General features: G+C 35.2%; 2 long non-coding RNA genes across 5 annotated transcripts in view; one reads left to right on the top strand and one right to left on the bottom strand.

The window, feature by feature from the left end:
- Positions 1 to 3,334, top strand: part of LOC140148802 (uncharacterized) — a 32,909-nt gene extending 29,575 nt beyond the window's left edge. The window contains exons 2-3 of the long non-coding RNA XR_011858526.1: positions 217 to 321; positions 2,113 to 3,334. This is a non-coding gene — a long non-coding RNA (uncharacterized lncRNA). The remainder of the gene's footprint in view (positions 1 to 216; positions 322 to 2,112) is intronic.
- LOC140148801 (uncharacterized) overlaps positions 1 to 12,013 on the bottom strand; it is a 34,385-nt gene extending 22,372 nt beyond the window's left edge. For 2 of the 4 annotated variants that reach the window (XR_011858523.1, XR_011858522.1), the window contains exons 1-8: positions 11,995 to 12,013; positions 10,772 to 10,900; positions 9,077 to 9,147; positions 8,340 to 8,405; positions 6,207 to 6,285; positions 4,467 to 4,569; positions 1,017 to 1,154; positions 386 to 439 (exon numbers count right to left, since the gene is read on the bottom strand). This is a non-coding gene — a long non-coding RNA (uncharacterized lncRNA). The remainder of the gene's footprint in view (positions 1 to 385; positions 440 to 1,016; positions 1,155 to 4,466; positions 4,570 to 6,206; positions 6,286 to 8,339; positions 8,406 to 9,076; positions 9,148 to 10,771; positions 10,901 to 11,994) is intronic. The other 2 variants (XR_011858524.1, XR_011858525.1) reach the window with 2 other exon arrangements.
- Positions 12,014 to 12,296: the final 283 nt, after the last annotated feature.

The following is a 12,296-nucleotide window of genomic DNA, read 5'->3' as shown; positions in this document are numbered from 1 at the left end:
TGCATAGCAACAACAGGATTAAAATTTGGTATACATATAATATTTTAATTTGAATTGAAGTGTTTAAGCATGAGAATAAAGGTATTGTTTTTAGCCTCTGTCGTGCATGTATCATCTCATATAACACAGGTGACACCAAACTTAATCCCAACTATGCTTACACGGTTGGATATGTTGAACCTCTTCTGATTGTAAACATTTTTATTTTGCATACAGATATAGCAACACAGGTAGCACATTCTGGCCTCACACACAATACATCCGACGAAATTCCGCACCAAGAATACCCACACAAATGCAACAAAGGGACATGTTTGTCAGGTGAGAATCCACTCTAGGTTTTCTATCACATTTACAGAAAAACTAAGTTATCATGAGTTCTTACCTTTTTGACAAGTCCAGTAATTTTTGCTGCCAATTATCCCAAGAAAGGTTAATTCTGTAAACAAGTTAAAATTTCAATATAGTCTCAATATAGTCAAAGAAGTCAGTGTATGTTAGACAGAACATTAAAAAAGATTCCATGCAAGTTTGTCAGCATCTTTCACCATCAAATTTTTTTTCTTTTGAACGAGTGTAGGATAAACAGATCTTTTCAAGAGGACTTTTACGAAAAAGAAAAAAAAAATCATGCAAACATATTCAACCAAGAAGTTAGAGCAACCTGGTGGGAACAATCAAACCACGCCACAATTGTTGAATGTGCTGTCGCCAGTGTGTGATTGGTTGTTCCATTTGTATTGACATCTATATAAGATTATTTCCTATTATTTACTTTGTATTGTATTAGAGTTAATTGTTTTTTAAACAGGAATTTATTCATTTGTTTTATCATTGCAATTTATGCTAGCTTAATATTTTGATGTAATACCAATGTTAATATGGGATCAATTGGTGCATTTCTAACCTGTTTATTCAACAATTTACCAATGCCATAGAGGAATGTTTGTCAGGTAGGTTATATAGGCTTTATAATGATTTTAAAAGACTGATACGAATGTATCCTGTTTACCTACTTTATATGATCAACACCTTGTGCCAATGTGATTTCAAGTTCATTCTCATTGATTCCGTCATGCCAACCAAGTTCCTTTTATAACATCATTACTATATTTGTGGCAGCAAAAAGCTCAGTTGTTCTCCTTACACTGGTTCTGTGAAAAGTAAAAGAAGTTTGAAAGAAATAGTTATATTCTTAAAGGGGGGTAACACTATTGGTTTTGGATATGGTAAAATTACATAATAGTATCAAATATCACCCCCTTTATGCTGCTTTGTGAAAAAACGAGAGCATTTTCAGTGTAAATGTAAATAAATAGCCAAATTTGCAATCTCATACCTTGCTATGCGTGAATTGCATTGTGGGCAGGCAAGCAACAAGACCTGACGACAATGTTGCAATGCCCGGCCCGCATTGAACGGAAAATATTTGTTTTTAACTCTTTTTCGTACCATTTCAGAAAAAAAGGAAACAAAATATATGTCCCCTTGCAACATGTACATTTCAAATGAATATAAAAAAGTTTGGGTTTAAAAAGGAGAGGAAAAAAAACCCATTCCACTACCAGGTTTTGAACCGGGTACCTCTCGGGTAAAAACATAACACAAATCCATTGAGCCACAGAGGCGGCTTAGACGACGGTGGAATTTTTAAAAATTATATACTGTCGCAAGTCTCCTCAGCACTTAGTGTAGTTCGCTTCTTTCACAGAATGTGAATGACACGAAACCAATGTAGCTGTTGAGGAGACTGATGATTCGTTCATAATTCCCTGCCCTGCCTATGCTTCATGATTTCTCCGGAAATACATCGACTTGGAGCGTCAAATTTCAGGATAGCAATGAGAAAAATAGTATCTATTATGTGACATCAAAACCTCATCAACAATGAAAAATATCGGGGGGATGATGATGTCGATCGGGTCACAGACCTTTAACTTTAAATGCTGTGCACTAAAAGAACATCAAGCAATTCATGGAAGGTAGGACTTCTCTAACATTGGTTTCTCTTTACAAATCAGAGTTTGAATAACAGGGAAGTTGCATCTGGGCATATGCTATATAACAATTTAAATTATTCTCTTATTATCTATCTTTATTCTTTCTCAACAGCAACAGACCATCAAGAAGACAAATTGGCATCCCATCCAATCTACTGCCAGTGCCTGGAGCACAGAACACTCCAATTCCAATTACATTACCAGGTGGGCGGACAATGACTATCATTATTTCCAATCGGAATGCAGGTGCCTGTATTCCGCTTGGGCATCCTGATGAAAGTATTGATGAGTAACTTGTTTTCATCGTTACTAGGTTGTTTTCCCGGCATATGATGTCATACCACCCTCGTCAATACTTTCATTAGGGTGAGATTTTTTCCAGCATGTGCACCACAATTGATTTGCATGGGATTTATTTTATTTCCACAATCATTTTTTGCCCATCTGGTAACTGGAGTGTCCTGTGCTCCCATCATTTAAAATCATTATAATGCTGGCATGCAATCTGATGGAAACTTCAGTTATGAATCAGTTTGCCTCCAAAGATGCCCGAAAATTGCTCAAAATGTTCCAGACTCTTGTACAGGCTCCAATACCTGTACCCATCTTTTGTTAAGATTTATAATCTGTGGCCTGTGTAACTTTTAATATGTTACTTCTGGCCTGTTATAAAGGTTGGCCACCCCTGGTTTAGTCTCGATCCAAGCTCCTTTGTCACTAAACAAACCGTCTGGCAACAACCCATAGTAAGTCTTTTCTGATTGGCTGAACATCAACTCACTAAAAAACTGAGTAAAAAAATTGGCTGTCAATCAGCGCTGGGCTTCAGTGCATGCAGCAGTTGATGGACAGCTATGCAGTAACATAAAGCCACACAGTGTACGTGAGAATACGCTGCTAGTCGCTGACATGGAAGGTGATATCGGATGACTGGTGCCTCAGTGGCTGCTAAGCGAACGTACAATTTGCGTTTGCGGTATCTACAAATAGTGGAAGGCTTGTGATGTTTTAGTGTCATTTACACAAATCACTTACTATAGCCAATTGAAAACAGTTTTATTTGGCAATTCATTAACAAATCAGCGATTGTCATTTCACGAATTGTCACCAGACGGTTTGTTTAGTGATGGAGGACCACAAACTGGCTGGGACTGAGACAGCCCCTGGTTTAAATGCTTGAGATTGCTGGTGCATCTCTCTGCTATCTAATGATGTAAATGCTGTAATAATACTAACATAAAGATATTTTGCACCTTCCTACCATCGTATGATATTAAGTTGCTTGTAAAATGGAATAACATTTTTTTGAATATCATGCCGTAAATTCAAAAGCATGGAGCATGTTTAAATGCTAACAGAGTTGGTGAAATTGATTCATCATCATCTTCCGATACTGTGCAGAAACCTCCGCTGGAGTATACTCGCACATTAGTTGTGGTGCATTCAAGTAAGTGCAGACAAAGAGTGCTGATCCTATATACAAGGTGAATGTGCAGCTAAAAAGATTAATGTACAATTATATCTCTCTAATATTTCATTGCTGGTATAAGATTTGAATATTATGCCGTAAATTGAAAAGCATGGAGTGTGTTTAAATGTTAACAGAGTTGGTGAAGTATTGAAGAATATATCTCTCCAATATTTCATTGCTGGTATAAGATTTGAATATTATGCCGTAAATTCAAAAGCATCGAGTGTGTTTAAATGCTAACAGAGTGAAATTGAAGTATTGTACAAATAAATTTCTCTAATATTTTATTGCCTGTATAAGATTTGAATAACATGCCGTAAATTCAAAAGCATGGAGTGTGATTAAATGCTAACAGATTTGGTGAAATTGATGTATTGTACAATTATATCTCTCTAATATTTCATTGCTGGTATAAGATTTCAATATTATGCCGTAAATTAAAAAGCATAGAGTGTGTTTTTAAATGCTAACAGGGTTGGTGAAATTGATGTATTGTACAAATGTATCTAACATTTTATTAATGGTATCATTACTGAAATAGAAAGAGGTTTCGTGTACATATTCCTATCATCTAATGATATGATGTTGGTTGCAACTTGGGAATTTCATCAAATTGAAATTTTGTTTTTCTTTACTCAAAATGTTGAAACATAACTTTCAAGTACAGGTTCTGACAATTTTAAGTCAAATTAAGAAGTTTCTAAAGGCTGAATAGATGTAAAATAGAAGACTTCAATATAATTGCTACCTGAAATGGAACAGTTTTCTATCTAATGCGGCTGTGTACTCTAGACATTGTTTCTTTGCAGGAATTGAGCTTATATTACATGTATGTCTGAGAGTGCACAGCTACCTTAATGCTTCTCTTGATGAAATTGTTGTTTTCTTAATTTTTGAATACCCTTGTATATTATATGAGTGGATGTTCATCCGTGGTGATACATGTAGAAAGATGATTCAAGAGTTTAATAATATATACACTATTTTTCACTCACCTGGAACATTTTCACCAGGTCAACTAGCATCTAGCAGATGGTGATGACTGTGATGCTGTGATGATATCTTGTCTAGTCCTTCCTGATGACATCATATTAGGATCTTACAGCAAATAAAATAGTGTAGTGTTGATGTTAAACTCTTATCACTCTTGTATATTAAGTGCATATACAATGTAAGTTTCTTAAATATTAAATTTCTCAAATATGAAACCAGATCTGGTTAAATCAAGCTAAAGTGGGCCACAATGAAACTGAGATGAAATGAGAAGTGATGAGAAAAAACAACAGAAAACACAAGAAAATGGATATGTAAAAGGTTCATAACTTTGTAACCATTCAAGAGACCTGGGCTATCAACATCAGTAGGCCTAAGTGTAATTAGTATTGAGCAAGTCAGTAATGGTAGTAACTCAATTCTCAAAATATCTGACTTTAGCCTGAGTGGATCAAATTGGGTCACATATGTAACTTTTCCAAACTTATAATTACAAAGAGTACTCCACTGTGTATTGTTAATGAGATATCTTAAAACTGATATTGAATTTGGCAGTGGGGCTGTGTTAACAAATGTTTGAATGACCTGCGTATATTTTGCATACATGTTGTGGATTTAAAAAAAAAGAAGCCTAAATTGCATAGTTAAAATTATCAAAATCAGTACAATCAGAAGAGCTATATCAATGAAATTTTGTTAGTGTAATCACTGGTCCTAATATACATTACGATCCAAAAATGGTCTCATAAGTATGTTTACTTTCTTCACATGTGGCGCTAGATGGGCAGTAGGCGCATAACCTTTTCATGATAAGCTCTTCCACTTTCTTGAGTTTCTTCACTGTGGCCGCATCATCCGTAAGTGATGGACGTCCACTTCTTGGCTCATCTGTGAGAGACATGTGGCCAGTTGGAAATTCCTTTTTCAAAAGCAATATTGCCATATGATGGGCAATCATCACCGTAGATAGCTTTCATTTCATAGATTTTCTGAGCATTGTAGGCCTAACCCTTCAAATGCAGGAACTTAATCGCTGCGTGCCTCAATTTTCACCATCTTGCAGGTTATGTGCCTACTGCCCATCTAGCGCCACCTGTAAAGAACTAAACATACTTATGAGACCATTTTTGGACAATAATGTACATAAGGACCTGTAATAACACTGACAAAATTTCATCGATATAGCTCCTTCACTTCTGGGTGACTTCCAAAACTTTTGGATACCTCCTTGTTACACGTCTTATGTCAAGCCAAAAGAGTTAACATTGGTTTACTTTAATACACCAAAATTGTTCTGGATTTCTTTAGGGTCAAAGGTAAGTACATTTTGTACTCAGAGCAGTCAAGATGTACAGAACAATTCATGTATATTCAGTAAGACCGTTGTATGAGCAAACCCATGCCATGGAGAAATCTTGCAGGACTCAATTCAATATCAATCTTTAGGATTTCACACTAATTTTGACTTGAATTAGAAAAGCTAATTTTAGATGAAATGTTCTGCTGCTTTGGATTAAGAAAATACTAACTGCATGGGTCAGAAACAGTAAGCAAATTTTTTTTAGATTATAAGAGCTGCTGATTTTGGAATACTTTCATACCAGAAAGTATATTAATGTATATCATGATGCCATCAACATCAAAAGTACAACTTGGTCATGCATGTACAATAGACAAGATGACAGTCTAATTTATCCAATTATGAAATTATATCAAGCTGGGTACAAATCATTTCAACTTACCATATACTTGAGGAGTGATGACACTGAATTAGTCGAAGTATCCAGCAGGTAAAATCTTGACACAGCATTGATGTAATATCTATATAACAAACAAACAATATACACTGTTAATTTGACAAACTTGTAGATTTTAGGTCAGAATATTTTTATCATCTTGATACTCATGGCATGTTTGTGGTTAAACAGAATGAAATAAGTTACCAACTGTTGAATATAATCTTTAGTAGTAAAAATGAAATTGTGCGGAAATTGTAATTGCTTAAAAATATTTTGTGTTTCTAAAATACCATCAGTTAAAAAAAAAATAAAAAAAAGAAAGATATTTGAGTCTTTCACATTGTACCATCTCATTATAGGTTGGTTGTAAAATGTAATTAAGCATTATGTTGATTATAATGTTGTTTATCAATAAGAAAATGTTTATATGCTTGTATGTTAATAAAATGAATGTATTATATCTGCCTACCTTTATGTTTTAATTACTATAAAGTATGGATAATTTAAGATCTATCTTCCTATAATTTCAAGATATAATGTTACTTGAAATGTTATATATAATGCTGGTTGTAAAATTAACAGCATAAATGTAAATATAAAGCTGGTTGTAAAATGTAAAGCATGAATATATAATGCTGGTTGTGTAATGTAAAGCATGAATACATAATGCTGGTTGTGAAATGAAAAACATGAATATATAATGCTGGTTGTGTAATGTAAAGCATGAATACATAATGCTGGTTGTAAATGTAAAGCATGAATACATAATGCTGGTTGTAAATGTAAAGCATGAATACATAATGCTGGTTGTAAATGTAAAGCATGAATATATAATACTGGCTGTGTAATGTAAAGCATGAATATATAATGCTGGTTGTAAATGTAAAGCATGAATACATAATGCTGGTTGTAAATGTAAAGCATGAATATATAATGCTGGTTGTGTAATGTAAAGCATGAATAATGCTGGTTGTGTAATGTAAAGCATGAATACATAATGCTGGTTGTAAATGTAAAGCGTGAATATATAATGCTGGTTGTGTAATGTAAAGCATGAATACATAATGCTGGTTGTAAATGTAAAGCATGAATACATAATGCTGGTTGTAAAATGAAAAGCATGAATACATAATGCTGGTTGTAAAATGAAAAGCATGAATACATAATGCTGGTTGTAAAATGAAAAGCATGAATATATAATGCTGGTTGTGTATTGTAAAGCATGAATAATGCTGGTTGTGTAATGTAAAGCATGAATACATAATGCTGGTTGTAAATGTAAAGCATGAATATATAATGCTGGTTGTGTAATGTAAAGCATGAATACATAATGCTGGTTGTAAATGTAAAGCATGAATACATAATGCTGGTTGTAAATGTAAAGCATGAATATATAATGCTGGTTGTGTAATGTAAAGCATGAATAATGCTGGTTGTGTAATGTAAAGCATGAATACATAATGCTGGTTGTAAATGTAAAGCATGAATATATAATGCTGGTTGTGTAATGTAAAGCATGAATACATAATGCTGGTTGTAAATGTCAAGCATGAATACATAATGCTGGTTGTAAAATGAAAAGCATGAATACATAATGAAAATATAATGATGGTTGTGAATTGAAAAACATGAATATATAATGATAGTTGTGAATTAAAAAGCATGAATATATAATGACGGTTGTGAATTGAATAGCATGAATACATAATGCTGGTTGTGATATGAAAACAAAGTGCTTTTAAAAATAGCTGTCTACCTTTTGAATTCAGCGGTTGTGACAACTTAATTCTTAAATTCAGCAGTTTGAATATCTAATAAAATTGTCTACAGTCTGTCCACCAAGAAGTACAAACCAAATCTGTGGAATCGGGGTCAAAGCTTTGCCTCAAACGCACTGCGTGTTCTAAAAAGGCGATGCGTAAAGAGCGTGTCAGCATGGTGCGCTCAGCAAGTACACATCGTGCATCAGTTGGCACGCCAAACAAGCATTTACACACGCATTGCACTGAAATAATCATTCTCACACCTCCAGTTTCTGAGGTCTATTTACTTTGTACTTCTATGGACAGACTGTATGTATTAATTTTCTATGAAAAATTAGCAAAAACAACTTAAAACAGCAGGGATGGTAGTTACCGACTACATGGATACGGACCCATCTTTCTGCTTTTCCGGCATTTGCTGCAAAGTCACTTCAGATATCTGAAAATAGATGGGACGTAAAGAATTTTGACAGCTATGGATAGATTCACAATACATTTGGGGAAATATTTTGAACAAGTCTAAGCACCCCTATTTATGTGAGAAAATTGAAAGTTGAAGTGAGGGATTTTGTGCACATTTTTTATGGCATGAGCAGTATTATTTTGGTACCGCAAAGCATAACAGGATAGTCATTTCACCTGCTGTAGACATGGATACTAAATCTGAAGATTTGATTGATCAAAATTTGGTGACCTTGCACCATGCATTTTGTATACATGTACTTAACACTATATTTTAATTTATTGTATTGGATTCAAACTATCGTGTCTATAATATGGAGACTGTGTTAAGGCAGCTGGGTCAGAATTTCGGCGTGAATCAGAGAATCGATTCTCGCAAAGATTCTCGTAAACAGATTTGCATGAATCAAAGTTGATTCCGGCAAACGTTTATTTTACACAGAAGTTGATTTGCGAGAATCAAATGATTACTGCAAATTTATTCTGCAAGAATCAAGATTCATTATCGCACTGTGAAACAAAACTCTGACCCTGGGCAGTGTCAAGGGTCACTTAAGTTAGGGATCATTTGAGGTGAAGTTTGCATGAAAGGTAGCAGGTGATACTTCACCTTGTTATAACATGTGTAATGTGTAAAAATATGCTCACCTTTAGAGTTGTTCTTTTCCAGCGGCTACATACATGTAGCTTGCCTACCCATTTTCCTCCACAACATTTCCCTATTTCAGATAAATAGAACAGTTAAAAAAAGGAAGATGAAAAATATTAATTGTTAAAGTTGAGCATTGTTCAATCTTGTTCCAATTGTGCAAGAATTTTTACATTGTCTACTCTATGTACACTGTACAGCACTTACATGCTGGTTAAGCAGGTTTAGTATTTTTACATTACATGAACCTAGATGTACCGCACTTGTAAGTGTGTGAAGGCGTAAATATGTGTGATTTGTGTGTTTAAACCATGGTGATTACTTGCTCAAATGAAATAGCTTTGTTTATGTTGTAGCACTGTACAAATATTATGCATTTGAACAGCAAAATGCACTAGTCTTATTAATTGTTAAACATAATTATGTGAATCAAGCAAAATCATGCGGAACTCATAAATATTGATTTTGGGATATAGCCAAACAATTCTTTACTCTTTAATTGCCGATATCTTTGGAACTGGTTGTTCAATTTCAATGGGGTTTACTGCAAATGCAGCTTTGTATACGTTTTTACTATCCTATCATAATACTAATCATGGCGTGTCCGTCCGTCCGTCCCTCTGTCCGCGCGCTATCGCGCGGCTCGCTAACGCCTGCTTGCGGTGCGCGTCGCTTGCGCTATCGTATATTGCGTGGAGTACCGACAGGCGCAGTGCGAGCATCGGAAAGCATTAACAGTGTGGGTAATCGTGCAGGTGTGATCAATTGGCCTATTTTCAACATATTTCAATACGGCCTATTAGGCTATTTCCAGGGTGCAATATTAAATTAAAAAGGTCAGGGCAGGTAGGCCTATGGGTAACGAGTGTTGGGTAATTCGAGAACCGCAAAATCTAGTAAGATATAAAAACAGGGAAAATCTGTTCCAACTGACCAGCGGGGAACCAAAGGATGGATCCAAAAGGATACAGCAGTGTCACACTAGCAATGGATAAAATTAAAAACAGGGAAAATATGACACAACATCCAATGGGGAGTAACATAAGACATATAAAAACAAAGTTAAAAACCCGACGTTTATAAAAGACAAAACTTTTCTTTCTCAAGGGATAAAATAAGAGACCTGCTCTCAGTATAATGGAGACTGATCAGAGCTGGTCTCCACTATACTGAGAGCAGGTCTCTTATTTTATCCCTTGAGAAAGAAAGGTTTTGTCGTTTCGAAACGTCAGGTTTTTAACTTTGTCTATAAGAAACTGAAAATTGAATATTGAATATTTTTGAGTTCCGACTGATTTTGCTTGATCTCATCACATATAATCTGCAGATTTCCAAATCATAAAGCTCTAATCGTAAGAAGTTCATATATGTGATGCGATCAAGCAAAATCAGTCGGAACTCGGGAATATTGATTTTATAGCCATACAAAGGAAATATTTCCTTTTGTTTCCTCTTGTTTTGGAAACTCTTAAATTGCTCCTATCTTTGGAACTGGTTGTTCAATTTCAATGGGGTTTCCTGCCAAATCTAGATTTGTAAATGCTTTTTACTATCCTATAAGAAACTGAAAATTTAATATTTCCGAGTTCCGACTGATTTTGCTTGATCGCATCACATATGTTAAATAAATTGGAATATCAATGATGAATATGAACACAACAAAATAATGAATGTAAATAAAGCTGTTTACTTACTACGTACATGTTTGTCACTGGCCTGTTTGATTGTAGTTTGTGCATTCTTAGCGATGAATTATCCCAACACATGACACTTGTGAACTAAAACTGCATGAGTCCATCATGTTTTTGCAAAATATCACTAAACTGTAAAACAATAATTAATACAAATCATGAATTCTAGCATAGATACGGTCATTCAAAAAAAGTTCTGCCTCTATCCTCCTCACAAATCACAATTGAATTGCTTGTCCCTCATATGGAAAAGTTAGGCCCACTTTCAGGCAGAAAAGATTTGACCAGTCAGCTGTGCTATGAGGATGAACTATTATGACCTATCATGCATACATGTAGGGAGTTAGTTGACAATCGATGATCCCAGTCAATAGACATTCAGTTTCGCCATGCTTGATAGTAGCTATTGGCTGATTCAACAATGTATTTTTAGGAAAAGATGTCACCCTGTTCCCCTTATCTAATCAAAAGAAGTTTTATATCACAAGAATCCTTAGCAGCTCAAGTAAGTAGGTCAACAAACCAGCCGTGTTCTTAGAAAAAGTCCTGTCACTTTAAAGGTGGGTCACCTGATTGACAAATGACAATCTCATCCCCCACTTTACCTCATCAATGAAAAATGAAATGGTCACCTACACAGTCATGAAAAATGGTGTAACGGGAAACAAGGAATTGACTTTCATTGGCCTAAATTCCAGGAGTGTTCATGTAAATTTTATCAACGCATGAAAGGGAATTCACCCACGATTTCCATGGTTAAGTGGCGTGCATGACAATCGCTGATATGCCCTCATTTTTGTTTTTTGACTCCCCTATTTCCTTGCCCCCAATTTTATCCTCCCCCCGCCCAATTTTTCCTCCCAGGGCTCATAATTATTGCACAGTCCCTTACAACTATTTATGGTTCATGGCATACTTACTTCAACACATGAACAATTTGAACATGACAAAAACATGCTGACATGATGATGCTGAGCTATCACCGGGACTGAGCAATGCGACATTTCGATGTTTGTACCAGGGAATTTATCCTCACTCTAGGTAAATATATATACATGCTGCATGTATTTATAAGCTTCCCGGATAAGCTTAAATAATATCGAGAACTTCCACACACTATCGTTGTTGTTAGATTTCTCGATCGACAAAAATAAATATCTTCCTAAAGTCTTCTTCAGTTTGTTTGAAAATTATTGCTTTATAATTAGGAATTATGTCTAAATTACCTGCAAAACGACCATGTTGTTCAGTGAGTGTTTACACTTTATCCACGTGTACCATCAACAGCCCGTACACACGGCAGATACAGCCCGTAGCACATCGCTTATTGGCTGTTATCCCTGCAATTTATAATGTATGCAGATGACGTCAGGTTCTTCCGCTGCCGAAAGTAGGATTCATATCAAACGCCGCGGTTCATTTACCTCACTCGCTGCAGCTCCATTCAACAATTTGAGGATGAGTCTGGCTTTCGTGCAACAGGTTGCTTATTTACATACATAATTGATTTCCATATAAGGGATAATGA

This window comes from Amphiura filiformis, chromosome 3 (assembly GCF_039555335.1).
Source record: "Amphiura filiformis chromosome 3, Afil_fr2py, whole genome shotgun sequence".
Classification (NCBI taxonomy): Eukaryota; Metazoa; Echinodermata; class Ophiuroidea; order Amphilepidida; family Amphiuridae; genus Amphiura; species Amphiura filiformis.
This window is presented reverse-complemented; position numbering and strand designations above follow the sequence as displayed.